This window comes from Melanerpes formicivorus, unplaced genomic scaffold (assembly GCF_026170545.1).
Source record: "Melanerpes formicivorus ecotype bairdi unplaced genomic scaffold, bMelFor1.0.p_v2 SCAF_84, whole genome shotgun sequence".
Taxonomy (NCBI): domain Eukaryota; kingdom Metazoa; phylum Chordata; class Aves; order Piciformes; family Picidae; genus Melanerpes; species Melanerpes formicivorus.
The window spans coordinates 1,005,471-1,021,884 of record NW_027142436.1 but is presented as its reverse complement, the minus strand read 5'-3'; positions in this window follow the sequence as shown (position 1 = coordinate 1,021,884).

The following is a 16,414-nucleotide window of genomic DNA, read 5'->3' as shown; positions in this document are numbered from 1 at the left end:
GAGATTCAATTTCTGGGAGTGCGGTGGCAGGATGGACGCCGACACATTCCAGTGGATGTGGTAAATAGAGTCTCTACCATGGCAAGTCCCACCAACAAGCAAGAGACCCTACGTTTCTTGGGGATAGTGGGATTTTGGAGACTGCACATTCCTGGATATAGTCAGATTGTGAAACCTCTGTATGATGTGACTCGAAAGAGAAACCATTTCCACTGGGGACCTGAACAGCAAGCAGCCTTTGACCAGATAAAGCAAGAGGTAATTCAAGCAATGGGTCTGGGACCTGTCCGAGATGGTCCAGACATTAAGAACATTTTGTACACGGCTGCAAGTGACAATGGTCCAACCTGGTGCTTGTGGCAAAAAGCTCCAGGTGAGACACGTGGACGACCTCTTGGTTTCTGGAGTCGAGGTTACAGAGGTTCAGAGGCTAACTATACTCCAACAGAGAAAGAAATTTTAGCTGCCTATGAAGGAGTAAAAGCATCTTCTGAAGTGATTGGAACTGAATCACAACTTCTTCTAGCTCCCAGATTACCAGTTTTGAATTGGATGTTCAAAGGCAAAGGATCCACACCACATCATGCCACAGACTCAACCTGGTCTAAGTGGATGGCTCTGATAACACAGAGAGCTCGAATGGGAAATCTTGAAAGACCTGGTCTAGTGGAGGTGATCTCAAGTTGGCCTGAAGGTATCAACTGTGCTAAACCTCCAGAGGAGAAAGTAACTCGTGCTGAGGAAGCTCCTCCTTACAATGACCTTTCTGATGATGAAAAGAAATATGCTTTGTTCACAGACGGTTCCTGTCGTCTTGTTGGAAACAAGCGAAGGTGGAAGTCTGCAGTGTGGAGTCCAACACGCCGAGTTGCAGAGACGAGAGATGGAGAAGGAGAATCCAGTCAGTTCGCAGAGGTAAAAGCTGTCCAGCTAGCTCTCGACGTGGCTGAACGTGAGAGATGGCCAAAGCTTTATCTCTACACCGACTCATGGATGGTAGCCAATGCTCTATGGGGTTGGCTAAAGAACTGGAAGAAGAGTGGTTGGCAGAGGAAAGGAAAACCCATTTGGGCAGCCAACCTATGGCAGGACATTGCTGATCGAATCGAGAGAATTCCAGTGAAAGTGAGACACATTGATGCTCACATTCCTAAGAGCAAAGCTACTGAGGAACAGCAACACAACCATCAGGCAGATCTAGCTGCAAGAGTTTCTCAAGTAGACATGGACTCTAATCTTGATCTCGACTGGAAACACCGAGGTGAGATATTCTTAGCTCGGTGGGCTCACGATTCGTCAGGACATCAAGGCAGAGATGCAACATACCAATGGGCTCGTGACAGATCCATAGACATTTCCATGGATGCTATCACGCAAGTCATCCATGACTGTGACATTTGTGCTGCTATTAAGCAGGCAAAACGACTTAAGCCCTTGTGGTATGGTGACAGATGGTCCAAGTACAAGTATGGTGAAGCTTGGCAGATTGACTACATCACTCTACCACGTTCTCGTTCTGGTAAGCAATACGTGCTTACTATGGTAGAGGCAAACACTGGATGGTTGGAAACTTATCCAGTTCCACATGCAACTGCACGCAACATCATTCTCGGTCTGGAGAGACAGATCCTGTGGAGACACGGAACTCCAGAGAGGATTGAGTCAGACAACGGAACTCATTTCAAGAACAACCTTGTAAAGAACTGGGCGAAAGAGCACGGTATTGAGTGGATATTCCACATTCCCTACTATGCACCAGCTTCAGGGAAGATTGAACGCTACAATGGTTTGTTGAAGACCACTCTCAAAGCCATGGGAGGTGGATCTTTGAAAAACTGGGAAAAACATTTAGCACAAGCAACCTGGCTGGTAAATAGTAGAGGTTCAGTGAACCGAGCTGGACCTGCACATTCAGATTTGCTACGGAAAGTAGAAGGTGATAGAGTTCCTGTTGTTAGAGAAAAGAATCTGTTAGGTAGAACTGTTTGGGTATTTTCACCCTCAGGAGAGGCTAAACCTGTCCGAGGGGTGGTTTCAGCTGAAGGTCCGGGTCACACTTATTGGGTAATGCAAGAGAATGGTGAAATTCAGTGTATTCCACAAAGAAATTTAACTTTAGCTGAAAGAGGTTAATTTCAAACTGCTGTACAGCTACATCGCGTCCAAAGGAAGAATCAACGAGGAATCTACGGTGCACGAACCCTGAGATCCCTGAGAGCCCTGAGTCAACTAAGAGACCCTGAGAATCCCTGTTTCCTTTTTCTTCGCTTCATCGGTGAAGAAATGAACTGTTTTCCATTTTTCTCATTTTCTGATTTTCTTGGACTTTTGAATCATCTACATCTGAGCATAGCCGGAATGGACTATGAACTTTACTCACGAACTGTAAATATCGTTTTGGATTAGATGGACAGTATGAACAACCAATGAAATTGTTTAGAAGGGGTGGACTGTGGCCGGTTGACGTTGCCCCCTTAAGAAAGGGAATATGGTGGACGGAAGTTGGTAAACGGAAGGAATAGTCTAAACTAATTTCATTGGACGAGTGGGAGGAAGCACTTTTCTGAGCTGGGACTATACTGAGTTTCTCCAGCACCTTATCTTCAGTCTTGCTTCCGCCTTTCTACGGTGCGGCTGCTCTCTGTCCCTGTGCTGGGCTTTCTGCCAAGGCTCCGGCCTTGAGAGAAAAACTGATAAGGCCTGTATTAACTCCTTTCCAATTAACACAAAACTGCTTTTAACTTCTTTCTTTCGTTCTCTCTCTCTTCTAACCTAATCTGGGGAAAGGGGGGAGAGAGGGGAAAGAGGAGGTGGGGAACCCCCCTCTCTGCCGAGGGGGTCACTCTCATTTCTGTGTTACTCTGTTGTATATCTTTGTATATATTGTAGATATTGTAAATTTGTAAATATCTCCCTGCAAATCCTACATCGCTTTGTAAATATAGCTCCACTGCTTTGCTAATTCAGCTTGCGAGTTTTTTTTCCTTTCCCTTCAATTTTTTTTTCCTTTTACTTTACAAAGGGGGAAGGGAGGAGGCTTCTTGGCCTTGCCCTTCCAACCCACCACAGCTGTGCAAGGGGAGGTTTAGGCTGGAGGTTAGGAAGAAATTCTACACACAGAGAGTGATTGCCCATTGGAGTCACCATCACTGGAGGTGTTCAGGAGGAGACTTGATGGGGTGCTTGGTGCCATGGGTTAGTTGATTAGGTGGTGTTGGATGATGGGTTGGACAAAATGATCCTGAAGGTCTCTTCCAACCTGGTCTATTCTATTCTATTCTATTCTATTCTATTCTATTCTATTCTATTCTATTCTAAACACTGGAGAAAAAAAATCAGTAATTGTAAGTGATTCCATGAGAGCAACACTTCTGTGCATGCTAAGCAAATGACCCAGACAGAACTCCTCAGTGGAATAAATGTTGTTTTCAAAGAATAATTGTTGTTTTCCATAGCCAGCAACTGGTTCCCCTTTGTTGGTATTTCAGTTGCAACTGGGGCTGTTTTTGAAGAGAAGAGCTGCAAGCAGTTACTGAGCTTTTGTTCACTTCCTAGAGTGGTCTTGTCATGGGTTTCTTGAGTTTCTTTTTGAAGGCGTGCTGTAAGAGCACACATAACTTACTCCAGCCAAGACTGGTCTTTTAATCTGAGAGAGCAGTCTGGAGATAGTGTGTAATTAAACATCTTGGATATATAAGTGAGCTTCCATGTCAAGTTCTTGGTCCTAACTGCATGCTAATGTAGAAATAGCAAATATTGCTAATGAGTAGAAAATCCATGATTGCTGCTAATAATGCTGGATACAACATGATGGTATCGTTAAAATGCTACCCCATTGTAGCAGTGCTCAAAGTGAATGCACAGGAATGCGGAGTTTTTCCACATAAATGAAGGAGTCAGCATGAAGATGTGTTTGATTTGGTCATCTTCAGACAACCTAGAGTGAGGAGTCAGATTCTGAAGTCACCACTCACAGGTGCCAGTTTACTATCTAACCCAACTGTTTCAAAACACATGAAATCTTTCAAGGAGAGTTGAAGACAAGAAACTGATTCTTCATAGTAGTAATTCAAAAGCAAGAGTAGATGGAGAGTGTTGTCTGGGGACTTCAAACACAACCTTCCAAATACTCCCACAAGCATCCTCTGGCTGCAGTTCCAAAACTGCTGATCTTGGTTGTTGGACACGGCTCAACCACAGCACATCAGATCTGATTCACATCAGAAACAGGCAAACAATCACATTCCTCTTGAAGTAACAAGAACTGAAATTTATTTCAGCTTTATGCTTTTATTCAGGCTGCACTAGGACATGGAATATCTGATCTGTGAAGTCTTCTATGGCAAAGTTAACCCATCAAAAGTTATTGCACAAATTTGAAACAGCGAAGTGAGTTCACGTGGGCTCAGCCATTTGCACTGTACGGCTGTGCTATCTTTGTTGCAGTGCTCGACATGATGGATTCACTGTACCATGACCCTTCAGAGAAGTCAGTCTATCCAGAAAAATGTGCCCCCTGCTAAACCAACAGAAATCTTTGATTCACAGCTGTTGAGGCAAATAATTACATATTTTATGACATGACACATTTCTTTCTGCTACCCATGCTCTTCAGTTGTCTGACTCAATTTTCTACCAAGTTCAGCTATCACAGTGTGACCGTTTGAGGCTGTGCCTTTAAGAAAGGGAATATGGTGGATGGAAGTTGGTAAACGGAAAGAATAATCTAAACTAATTTCATTGGAAGAGTGGGAGGAAGCACCTTCTGAACTGGGACAGCAGGAAGGTATACTGGGCTTTCCAGCACTTTTCTGCAGTCTTGCTTCCGCCTCTTCTTCAGGCAGCAGCTTTCTGTGCTGGGCTTTCTGCCAAGGCTTCGGCCTTGAAGCCGATAAGCTACCAGGCCTGTATTAACTCCTTTCCAATTAACACGAAACTGCCTCTAACTTTTTTTTCTCTTTCTCTCTCTTTTCTAACCTGCTCGGGGGAGAGGGGGGAGAGAGGGGAGAACGGAGGTGGGGAACCCCTCGGCAAGGTGGGGTTACTCTCATTTCTGTGTTACTTTATTGTATATCTTTGTATATATTGTAAATATTGTAAATTTGTATATATTCCCCGGCATATCCTACATTGCTTTGTAAATATACAGCTCCACAGCTTTGCTAATTCAGCTTGTGAGTTTTTTTTCTTTTCCCTTCAATTTTTTTTTCCCTTTTACTTCACAAGGGGGAAGGGAGGAGGCTTCTTGGCCTTACCCTTCTACCCCACGACACACAGGCAGAGAAAGCAGAAGAGAAGATACAACCCCTCTACTCAGCCCTGGTGAGACCCCACCTGGAGTACTGTGTCCAGTTCTGGAGCCCCTATTACAAGAGGGATGTGGAGGTGCTGGAAGGTGTCCAGAGAAGGGCCACAAGGATGATCAGAGGGCTGGAGCACCTCTTCTATGAGGACAGACTGAAGGAGTTGGGGCTGTTCATTCTGCAGAAGAGAAGGCTCCAAGGTGACCTCATTGTCGCCTTCCAGTATCTGAAAGGGGCCTACAGGAAGGCTGGGGAAGGACTTCTCAGGATATCAGGTAGTGATAGGACTAGGGGGAATGGAATGAAGCTGGAGGTGGGGAGATTCAGGCTAGATGTGAGGAGGAGGTTCTTCACCATGAGAGTGGTGAAACCCTGGAATGGGTTGTCCAGGGAGGTGGTCGAGGCCCCGTCCCTGGAGGTATTTAAGCCCAGGCTGGATGAGGCTCTGGCCAGCCTGATCTAGTGTGGGGTGTCCCTGCCCATGGCAGGGGTGTTGGAACTAGATGATCCTTGTGGTCCCTTCCAACCCTGAATGAAACTATGAAACTATGAAACTATGAAACTATGAAACCCTTCAGCCTCTGCTACCATAAGGAGTGATGCTCACTGTGGTGGCAAAGTCCACTGTGGGGCAGCTGAGGGGTGGCTGGGGGCAGCCAGGCACATAAGTAGAAAAAATTGCTGACAAACCCCACTGCAGCAGCTGTGAGAGGACAACAGAGAGACAACCGACTGTAAACTGATGATAATTCCCCACTCAGCTGCCTTGCACAAAGGACTACGATTTGGTGGTGAGTCCTCTTTATAAAGAACTTCATGCTAGTCCCACTTAAATATCTGCAGCATATTCTACAAGCATCCATTTAAATGTGAAAGTAAATTATCTTTTCTGACACTGCATGCTCATTTACAACCAGAATTCCAGGTGGCCACTGGGAGGAGAGGTTTTGAGAATAAATATATCCTAGAAGAACACAGGCTTTCTCTGGGCCATTCCCCCATGGACACGCAAGGGAGTTTGCCAAGTAAATCACTGCAAATTATTCGTTCACTCAGCTTTCTTCCATCTATGAATCAGGAGACAGGAGGGAGTACAGGACGTTTGTGCTTTCTCTTTGCATCAGATTTCAGGGTAGAGGAAGAGAAATTTGTTGACAATATTTTATGTTTATTTGGTGAGAAGCAAATTGAAAGCACACTGGGAAAAAAAACAAACCACCAAACCAACAACAGAAAAAGCAATAAGAAAAATAAGGTAGTTACAACAGCAGTTGCCACAGAATATTTAGTCTGGAAAAATCAGTCATGATAGATGCAGGGCTTTTATTGTTTCCACAGCTTGTCTGTAGATACATATGGCAGTCACACACAAACAAAAGATGTAACACCCTAAATAATGGGCCACCACCTAATATTTCATTCACATACGTAAGAATAATTGTTCCTTCATAAGACTGGAGATTTACTCTAAATTAGCTCAATCCCGTACGTCAGTGTCCCCTGGAAGGATGCTGTTCCTCCACCTGGTCTGTCCAAGGGCACAGGATAGCTGCATGAGGATAGCTTCAGTCCTGAGATGGATGGGTGAGGTTTCTGCACTCTGTGTTATCTTCGTTCTTGTCAGTATGAGTGTTCTGGTCAGTTAACAACTGCTGTTTAAGAAGAACAGTTGTATTTGTATTATGGAATCTCACAATGAGTTGTAGGAGGAACTACATGTAAATGACTCCATTAAAGTCATTCTAAGGCATGCCAGCAATCAAGCAGTCTTCTGGATAAGAGGCAAATGTCATGAAAAAGGCTGCCAAAACATTGTGAAGAACATTAGAAGTACTTTAATTTACTAGGGAATGCAAGTGACATTTTAAATGTAGAGAAATGTTTAACTGAGAGTTTATTATTAATTAGAACTGACCTAATGATTAATTTTTCTAAATAGAGCCAGTTCTGCTTAGAGGCAGGCAGTATTCCTTACAAATTCTCAAATGCACTCTTATACTCACTGCTGTGACTGAAACTAAGTATTTACATCCCATCTGGGGCCTCTTCTTGGCCCAGTCTGTTTCTTATGTCATTGTTACGCTTTGCTTTTGGGGTGGTTCAACTGGTCCTGCAGAAGATAGCTGGTAAACTCGAAATCCAGGTGGTGCAGGCAAGTGAAAGCTAAAACGATCAGTGCTGGGACCCATGCTCTTTAGCATCTTTATTGATGATCTGGATGAGGGCATTGAGTCCATCATCAGTAAATGTGCGGATGACACCAAGCTGGGGGCAGGAGTTGATCTGCTGGAGGGTAGAGAGGCTCTGCAGAGGGACCTTGACAGGCTGGACAGATGGGCAGAGTCCAAGGGCAGGAGATTGAACACATCCAAGTGCCAGGTTCTGCACATTGGCCACCACAACCCCATGCAGTGCTACAGGCTGGGGTGAGAGTGGCTGGAGAGTGGCCAGGTAGAGAGGGACCTAGGGGTACTGGTCAATGGTAGGCTGAACATGAGCCTGCAGTGTGCCCAGGCAGCCAAGAGGGCCAATGGCATCCTGGCCTACATCAGGAACAGTGTGGCCAGCAGGAGCAGGGAGCTCATTCTGCCCCTGTACACTGCACTGGTTAGGACACATCTTGAGTCCTGTGTCCAGTTCTGGGCCCCTCAGTTTAGGAAGGAGGCTGACTTGCTGGAATGAGTCCAGAGATGGGCAACAAAGTTGGTGAGGGATCTGGAGCACAGCCCTGTGAGGAGTGGCTGTGGGCGCTTGGGTTGCTTAGCCTGGAGAGGAGGAGACTCAGGGGTGACCTTATTGCTCTCTACAACTACCTGAAGGGAGGTTGTAGGCAGGTGGATGCTGGTCTCTTCTCCCAGGCAGCCAGCATGAGAACAAGAGGACACAGTCTCAGGCTTCACCAGGGGAGGTTTAGGTTGGAGGTTAGGAAGAAGTTCTACACAGAGAGAGTGACTGCCCATTGGAATGGGCTGCCCAGGGAGCTGGTGGAGTCACCATCACTGGAGGTGTTCAGAAGGAGACTTGATGGGGTGCTTGGTGCCATGGGTTAGTTTTTTAGGTGGGTTGGATTGGTTGATGGGTTGGACACGATGATCTTGAAGGTCTCTTCCAACCTGGTTTACTCTATTCTAATTTATCTTAAATACACAGTAGTTCATGATGATCAAGGTGGTATTATTACCATCAGCCCTCTGCTTTGTATCCTTGGGTCCAAGAGAAAGTTAGGAAAGGAAAGGTTCAAGATGTAACACTGTGTAATAAAAATGGTGACAAAAGCATTTCCCTCCACAGGAAGCCTGAAATGTCTGTGTCAACAGAAGTAAGCAAATAGATGCTGTGCAATCATTTGAAACTCCTGTTTGATGATTTTTAAAATGCTATAAGGTCAGGTGAATAATTACTCTTTCCAATTAGAGGAGTTGTGGAAAATAGTTTCAAAAAGACCTCAATGATCCAGAAATTCTTAGAAGTAACTGGCAATGCTTGCAAATACAAGCTCTGGTTTACTACATTGATTAGAATAGAACAGAATTAACCAGGTTGGGAAAGACCTTCGACATCATCAGGTCACCCAACACCATCTAATCAACTAAACCATGGCACCAAGTGACTCATCCAGACTCTTCTTAAGTGATGGTTACGCCACCACCTCCTTGGCTAGTACATTCCAATGGCAAATCTCTCTTTCTGTGAAGAATTTCTTCCTAACATCCATCCTAAACTTTCCCTGGTGCAGCTTCAGGCTGTGTCCTCTTGTTCTGGTGGTGCTTGCCTGGGAGAAGAGACCAACCCCCACCTGGCCACAACCTCCCTTCAGGTGGCTGTAGAGAGCAATGAAGTCTCCCCTGAGCCTCCTCTTCTCCAGGCTAAGCAACCCCAGCTCCCTCAGCCTCTCCTCACAGGGCTGTGCTCCAGACCCCTCCCCAGCCTCATTTCCCTTCTCTGGACACATTCCAGCAACTCAACATCTTTCCTAAACTGAGTGGCCCAGAACTGTAGTAGCAAAATGTCTCTGAATATTAAGGGAACGAAGTTCCAGTATAACCTTGAAACCAGAGTACGTGAATGAGGGAATGAGCTGGAAAGAATAAGGACAATGACTGAGCTACACTGAAAATGATTAATAAAATACTACAAAGTAGAACAGGACAGAAAATCCAGCTCCCTATCATCGAACTACACACCTTATCAAGGCCTTATCAAGGTCAGACACGAATGCAGTAGCTGCAATAGAAAAAAACCTGCTAATATTAAAGCACACAATTGAAATGCTTATTCATTGTGCACATCTGCACATCTTACTGCTGGAAACCAAGGTATTTGCAGTGGTTTGCTTTGACCACACACGACATTAAGATGATCAATGTCTGGATTAAGCAAAATATAAAGCATAAGTGTTGTGAAGGTTTTAGTGCAATTAAATGTGCAGTTCTGTTTGCATGCTGTTACTTCTCAGGTTCATTACAGTTGCATGCTTTGAGACACTCAAGCAGACTTCTACATCTTTTGAAGAACCAGGGCAGCTGGCATTGGAAACTCAAACTGGGCTACATGTTTAATCTAAAAATCTCAACCTTTTCTTAGTCCTTTAAGAGCTACTGCAGCCACTGGCATGGGTAAAATCCAATCTTCTTTGGAGGTTGGAGTCTTCACATCTTTTAAGATTAAGCTGGAGAAGCATCCCCTGAGAAGTGTGGGGGTTGCTGGCCGTCCCTCTGTATCTTGCTGCGGAGGGTAGTGCGGGTGAAGGGGCCAGGAAATGGGACACGGCAGAGGGCTGGGAACTGCTCGGGGCTCTCCAACTACGCGCTCCCAAGCCAGTAACAGGATCCGCGCCCAGGGTTTGAAAAGCATTTCGAAACAGGAAAGGAGATTGAGCTTTCCATCCATCTGCCTCAGCTGTCAGCCCCGGCGGGTTTATCCGGGGAGCTGTTGCCATCTAATGGTAGTCACCGAGCAGCAGCGCAACACTGCTAGGGTTTGGCAAGGGTTTGGCACCAAAACGAGTGCCGGGGAGGGCTGAATGCCTCATGAAGCCCACGGAGACTCCTTGCCCTCCTTTAAAACAGAAGTCTGACCTGGAAGACACTGAAGAACCTGTGTAGCTTCAACTAATATATTGTAACAGAGCAAAGCTCCCCTGAAGTTGGTTGTACCAGGCAGATTGGGCAACCTTATGGCCTACAACCTATACCATGGGCAGTAGCAGTCACAGGGAAAGGCTGCAACAATATAGTGATTTTTAGGGACTTTCACAGCTAAAGGCAGCACCCAGCAAATTCTATGTGTCCTCCAGTGAGGACAAAGCTTTTATAAAGTTATTCTAATGAGTGTGAATCTATACATGGCTTTTAGGGGGGGGGACTTTTATTTCCAGATAAGCTCCTCTTGCAAAAAACCCCAAAACAAAACAAAGACAAAACAAACCAAACAAACAAACAAAACCCCAAACCCCCCAAAACGAACAAGCAAAACCCCCCACAAACAAACATGCAAACAAACAAAAAAAACCTACAAAAAAACAACACTAAAAGACGTCCCACAGAATAAAGAAATCAAACTGTCCTCGTCAACTGCTGGGAAGCAACAAAACCAAAGATCCTATTACACAGTATTGTTATTTAAAAGTCAGAAGAATCAGTCATTTAGGACTTGAAGAACTTCAAACTCTGATAAGAACACTGAATTAGACTAATTCTCAAGACTGATATGTCAAGCAGAAGACAAAGATATCCTTCTACTCATGTTCAGCATATGTGCTAGAAACCAAAATCCAGTCCTGGTCTTGCTGGGCTAAAGATAGGACTGTACTGAAACTGTAAGGGTAGAGGTTAGAAAAATAACACACACAGACTTGCCAGCATATTCACTCTCAATTTCTATCTAAATGTATGGATTTATATCTGTTTATAGACGTACAATTAGTACCTTTTCAGATTGAGACCAGTCTACCAAGCACAAAGGTGCTGGAAACAACCCAGGAACCTCCAGCCCATCACTATAAAATCTGTCTGTGTGTTCATATGGTGAGGACAGCTTTACTGCATGGCAAGTAGAGAACTTCTGCAGCTTGTTGCTATGGGAGGTTGTGGTGGCAGATATGGTTGCCATCTGTCAGACACTGCATTCCTATTTTTGGCTCAGGTTGCTGCACCCACAGCACCACTCTGGACCACAGAGCTAATGTCAACCAATCCATGAGAGGGAAGGCTTCCTGCTGTCTGAAGGTGATGCTCACTTTGACTCAACCTCAGGACAGGGACTTCCTGTGGGATGACTGTGGAGTGAGTTCTTGGAAATCAGTCCTGACAGGGGGGCTCAACCCCTGAAGTGACCACCGGAGACTCCCAGTGACGGTACTGAGCATGCCCCCACCAATGGGTGGTGAGTGTGGTTAAGCAAACCCACTCTTGGAATATGCTAAGTGGTTCTCAGAAGAATTATGGCTCTACAACAGGACAGCCATCTAAAAGGAGAGAGACCAGTGACTAGATGGAACGTTTCCCCACCAGCCTGGATGATGACATGGAGTTGAGGGGATGCCTCAGGCCCAAAGTCTTAGCTACCTCTGCCTTTCCCTTTGATTTCTTGCTTTTCCTTCTTTCCTCTACTACTGACCCTTTCCCTTGTGACTGTAGATTGAAGTGGTTTTCTCTGCCAAATACTCTGTTCCATCTTGGTTGTATTCAGGGAATCTCTAGAAGAACCCTCTCTCCTGCCAGAGTGGGTTGAGACACTATCCAAAGAAATGACCAGGAGATCTCAGCAAGGCTTCATAGCTGATGTCTCCTGTCCTCTGTCCCACTGCCAGTAACCCCAGCCAGACTGTCTGAACACATGAATCTTGGTGCCTGCATGATGGTCAGTTAACTTGGAGACAAACAGCTTGGATCTCGTGAATACATAGGTGATAGAATGTGAGTGAGTGAAAACAGGTCAGATTCCTCTTTCTTGCTTGCAGACTTATGGTTTAGCTTTCTACATTGCTACTACAATCCTGCAGCATTAATTGCTACAGTGGTAGCAATTGTTTGAGCCCACACCCTGAATGGTAAAGACAAAATGTAATACATCATGAGACTCAGAAAGAAAGGGGACCAGAAAAAGGGGTATGATTTTGCTCTGCTCTTGAGCAAGCATGAAGCAAAGGATGGAAGTTTCTTTGATTCTTCTCTCCATCTTTAGGTCTCTTCATCTTAAGGTCTCTTCATCTTAGTTGCTACTTGTGTTTGTGGTACCAGTTCATTACAATTAGCTGAGAACAAACTGTTATTCCAGAGAGGGGAGACGTGCCACAAACAGCTAACAATTCCATTGCTCTCTATTCAAAGAGCTTGCTGGCCCTTAAGATATCAATCAATCTCTGTCTAAACATACACAAACATGCAAGACAATAATTTGTAATTTAATTGCTGCTCCCAGGAAATCATCTGCACATTCACTGACATTTAAAAGTCAAGGCTGCAGGTAGTGCAAACTTACATGTAGTAGTGGCCAGATGGTTTATAGAAACCCAAAGCTGGACATAAAATAAAATGGTAATGTTTCCAGAGAGTTCTTAAATGTCATCTAGCTTTCTGCAGCAGTGCTGGAATCAGTTACAATTACACAAGACACTGGCACAATTCAGCACACAGCATTTTGGTTAAGTAACTCTAAACTTGGGGTGCTGATCCCGGCGTGTATTACCTTCAGCGATCAGTGAAGTCATGCTAGAGAGTGGCTCCATCAAGCCCCAGTCAGGAGCACAGCCCTATGAGGAGAGACTGAGGGAGCTGGGGTTGCTTAGCCTGCAGATGATGAGGCTCAGGGGAGACCTTCTTGCTGTCTACAACTACCTGAAGGGAGCTTGTAGCCAGGATGGGGTTGGTCTCTTCTCCCAGGCAAGCAGCACCAGAACAAGAGGACGCAGTCTCAAGCTGTGCCAGGAGAGGTTTAGGCTGGATGTTAGGAAGAAGTTCTTCACAGAAAGAGATTGGACATTGGAATGTGCTGCCCAGGGAGGTGGTGGAGTCACCATCACTGAAGATGTTTAAGAGGGGACTGGTTGGGGTGCTTGGTGCCATGGTTTAGTTTTTAGATGGTGTTGGGTGATAGGTTGGACTTGATGATCTTGAATTTCTTTTCCAACCTGGTTAATTCTATTCTATTCTACCACATGTGTCTTTCGCAATCCCGAAGAAGGCAAATGCAGGGTAATATTCTAGGCCTTTATTATTACACTGCAGTTTTCAATAAAGCCATATTCAAATCAAAATCCTGCATTTTGAATTTCAGGTTTAAGCCTCTCTCTTTTCAAGACCGATAGCCTCTGAGAAAGCTGCAGCGGGTGAGGAAAACTGTACTTCTCCCTGTGGCCACTGGGAACTGACTTGGGAGTACAGAAGTAAGAGGTGATGGGAAAGCAGAAACAGTAGAAAAGAGCAGGGCAAGGTGCCAGTGCAGCCACCCTCGTTGGTCTGTGTGTTCCACAGACAGGGAGAACGGCATCGTGATCACCAAATAATGGCCAACCCTGTGACCCCCGTAGGGCCAGCAAAGCCCCAGGACTCCCTTAGAAAACCTGCTGCCAGTAATTCAGCCCACTGTCTTCTGGCTGAGTTCATGATATAAAGATAAAAGTTCACACTATAAAGAATGTTATCCTCATTTCTTAAAAGTCCCCCCCTTTGGTACCCTGTGCTGTGCTGCTGTGCTAGGACTCTCCCAGCGTGCATTTCAAAAGCCAGGGCATCAGACAACATTCATACTGTTATCTTTTCTATAGATCTTGAGGGGAAGGTCCCATGGCATAACCAGTGTTACACACACACTGTTACCCACTTCATCTGCTAGATATTCTTAAGAAGCTACCTCAAACTAACACAAAGTCCAGCTGGAAAACTCATAGGCTCTCATTCGTTTGCAATATAAACTAACATAGCATTACTCATCTAATTCTGAATAATTCCTCACCAGCCTATTGTTCCCATTTCTCAGTATCTGAAACTCCTGCATGAAGATGCAAAGTTAAATTCACAGCAGAGGCAAAGGGTTTGGCATAAACATGTCTTGTTTTAGATCTCACAGGAGAAATGGACATTGGTTTAAGAGGGTATTCTTGGACCCTCAGTCTGGAAGCAAATGCAACCCGAGAGTTACAGACCCATTTGCAGTCGAGTGCAAGTGGGCAAGGCAAAACAGAGAGGAAACCAAAATCACAGTACCACAAGAAGAGACATGGTCAGCCACAGGAAGGAGACTCCACAGTGCCAAGCTAATCCCTATTGCTGGTGTGCAACTGACATAAAAAAGGAAAAAGTTACTACCTGAGATACACATTGCCAAAGCAAATACACTCCACAAGTGAAATGGAGGTGTGAGCAGCCAAAGGGTGGAGAGAAAAATGAAGGGCTCCTCGAGAACACAGGGAACACAGTGCAGGAAATCTGATTATTTTTGCTCTTGGAAAGGTTAATTTTGCTCTAAGGTAGAGGCTGAACGAGAGAGAGCACAATGAGAGGTTTGGAACACAAGCCCTGTGAGGAGAGGCTGAGGGAGCTGGGGTTGCTTAGCCTGGAGAAGAGGAGACTCAGGGGTGACCTTATTGCTCTCTACAACTACCTGAAGGGAGGTTGTAGACAGGTGGATGTTGGTCTCTTCTCCCAGGCAACCAGCACCAGAACAAGAGGGCACAGTCTCAGGCTGTGCCAGGGGAAGTTTAGGCTGGATGTTAGGAAGAAGTTCTACACAGAGAGAGTGATTGCCCATTGGAATGTGCTGCCCAGGGAGGTGGGGGAGTCACCATCACTGGAGGTGTTCAGGAGGAGACTTGATAGGGTGCTTGGTTGCATGGTTGAGTTGATTAGGTGGTGTTGGATAATAGGTTGGACACGATGATCTTGAAAGTCTCTTCCAACCTGGTCTATTCTATTCTATTCTATTCTATTCTATTCTATTCTATTCTATTCTATTCTATTCTATTCTATTCTATTCTATGGAACAGGTCATCCTGAGTGCATTAACACAGCACTTCGAGGATGGCTAAGGGATCAGGCTCAGCCAACATGGATTTAGGAAGGGCAGGTCCTGCCTGACCAACCTGATCTCCTTCTACGAGCAGGTGACTGCCTGGTGGATGTGGGGAGGCCTGTGGATGTAGTTTACCTGGACTTCAGCAAGGCCTTTGACACCGTCCCCCATAGCAAGCTGCTGGCCAAGCTGTCAGCTCATGGCTTGGACAGCAGCACTCTGAGCTGGGTTAGGAACTGGCTGGATGGCCGAACCCAGAGAGTGGTGGTGAATGGTGCCACATCCAACTGGCAGCCAGTCAGTAGTGGAGTCCCCCAGGGATCAGTGCTGGGCCCCATCCTCTTTAACATCTTTATTGATGATCTGGATGAGGGCATTGAGTCTATCATCAGTAAATTTGCTGATGACACCAAGCTGGGGACAGGAGTTGATCTGCTAGAGGGTGGAGAGGCTTTGCAGAGGGACCTCGACAGGCTGGACAGATGGGCAGAATCCAAGGGCATGAGATTTAACACATCCAAGTGCCGGGTTCTGCACATTGGCCACAACAACCCCATGCAGTGCTACAGGCTGGGGTCAGAGTGGCTGCAGAGCAGCCAGGCAGAGAGGGACCTGGGGGTGCTGGTTGATCGTAGGATGAACATGAGCCTGCAGTGTGCCCAGGCAGCCAGGAGGGCCAATGGCATCCTGGCCTGCATTAAGAACAGTGTGGCCAGCAGGAGCAGGGAGGTCATTCTGCCCCTGTACACTGCACTGGTTAGGCCACACCTTGAGTCCTGTGTCCAGTTCTGGGCCCCTCAGTTTAGGAAGGAGGTTGACTTGCTGGAAGGTGTCCAGAGAAGGGCAACGAAGTTAGTGAGGGGCTTGGAACACAGCCCTGTGAGGAGAGGCTGAGGGAGCTGGGGTTGCTTAGCCTGGAGAGGAGGAGACTCAGGGGTGACCTTATTGCTCTCTACAACTACCTGAAGGGGGATTGTAAACAGGCAGAGGTTGGTCTCTTCTCCCAGGCAGCCAGCACCAGAACAAGAGGACACAGTCTCAGGCTGCACCAGGGGAGGTTCAGGCTGGAGGTTAGGAGGAAGTTTTACACAGAGAGAGTG